Below are 1,530 nucleotides of genomic sequence, written 5' to 3'. Positions count from 1 at the left end.
TTGACGACCGGAGGCTCCCATGGGTGTTGCGATGAGGGTGGAGGGCACAGAACCTTGCCTTAGCACTCCCTAATAAAGCCTCTTGTGAAGAGAGCAGACCTCGCGCGCCGCACGACCGGCTCTGGGAGTCGTTGGGCCGCTATCTGTGAATAGTCTGGTCCTCCTCTGCCACCCGGCCAAGTGCGATGGCTCTGCCGCCCTGCGGTGCTCGTCACGCAGGTATGGGGCACACGATGCTCGTAACAGCAAATAAAGGCGGCTCGGGACCTGCAGGCGAAAGGGGTCCCGTGGTGCTTCGCACGTCGACTTCGGGTCTCGGTGCAAGCCGGAGAGCTCACGGAAGTCTAAAGTTTTCGGCACGTGGTCGAATCTTTTGAAAGGCTTACCCGGCTCTTTCCGTCCATTCTGAGAGTCAGTCAGAGGCCGGTGCGGCGGTCTATTGACGACCGGAGGCTCCCATGGGTGTTGCGATGAGGGTGGAGGGCACAGAACCTTGCCTTAGCACTCCCTAATAAAGCCTCTTGTGAAGAGAGCAGACCTCGCGCACCGCACGACCGGCTCTGGGAGTCGTTGGGCCGCTATCTGTGAATAGTCGGGTCCTCCTCTGCCACCCGGCCAAGTGCGATGGCTCTGCCGCCCTGCGGTGCTTGTCACGCAGGTATGGGGCACACGATGCTCGTAACAGCAAATAAAGGCGGCTCGGGACCTGCAGGCGAAAGGGGTCCCGTGGTGCTTAGCACGTCGACTTCGGGTCTCGGTGCAAGCCGGAGAGCTCACGGAAGTCTAAAGTTTTCGGCACGTGGTCGAATCTTTTGAAAGGCTTACCCGGCTCTTTCCGTCCATTCTGAGAGTCAGTCAGAGGCCGGTGCGGCGGTCTATTGACGACCGGAGGCTCCCATGGGTGTTGCGATGAGGGTGGAGGGCACAGAACCTTGCCTTAGCACTCCCTAATAAAGCCTCTTGTGAAGAGAGCAGACCTCGCGCGCCGCACGACCGGCTCTGGGAGTCGTTGGGCCGCTATCTGTGAATAGTCTGGTCCTCCTCTGCCACCCGGCTAAGTGCGATGGCTCTGCCGCCCTGCGGTGCTTGTCACGCAGGTATGGGGCACACGATGCTCGTAACAGCAAATAAAGGCGGCTCGGGACCTGCAGGCGAAAGGGGTCCCGTGGTGCTTAGCACGTCGACTTCGGGTCTCGGTGCAAGCCGGAGAGCTCACGGAAGTCTAAAGTTTTCGGCACGTGGTCGAATCTTTTGAAAGGCTTACCCGGCTCTTTCCGTCCATTCTGAGAGTCAGTCAGAGGCCGGTGCGGCGGTCTATTGACGACCGGAGGCTCCCATGGGTGTTGCGATGAGGGTGGAGGGCACAGAACCTTGCCTTAGCACTCCCTAATAAAGCCTCTTGTGAAGAGAGCAGACCTCGCGCGCCGCACGACCGGCTCTGGGAGTCGTTGGGCCGCTATATGTGAATAGTCTGGTCCTCCTCTGCCACCCGGCTAAGTGCGATGGCTCTGCCGCCCTGCGGTGCTCGTC

Source organism: Chiloscyllium punctatum, unplaced genomic scaffold (genome assembly GCF_047496795.1).
Source record: "Chiloscyllium punctatum isolate Juve2018m unplaced genomic scaffold, sChiPun1.3 scaffold_540, whole genome shotgun sequence".
Lineage (NCBI taxonomy): Eukaryota > Metazoa > Chordata > Chondrichthyes > Orectolobiformes > Hemiscylliidae > Chiloscyllium > Chiloscyllium punctatum.
The sequence above is the reverse complement of the archived record's forward strand: the minus strand, read 5'-3'. Positions refer to the sequence as shown.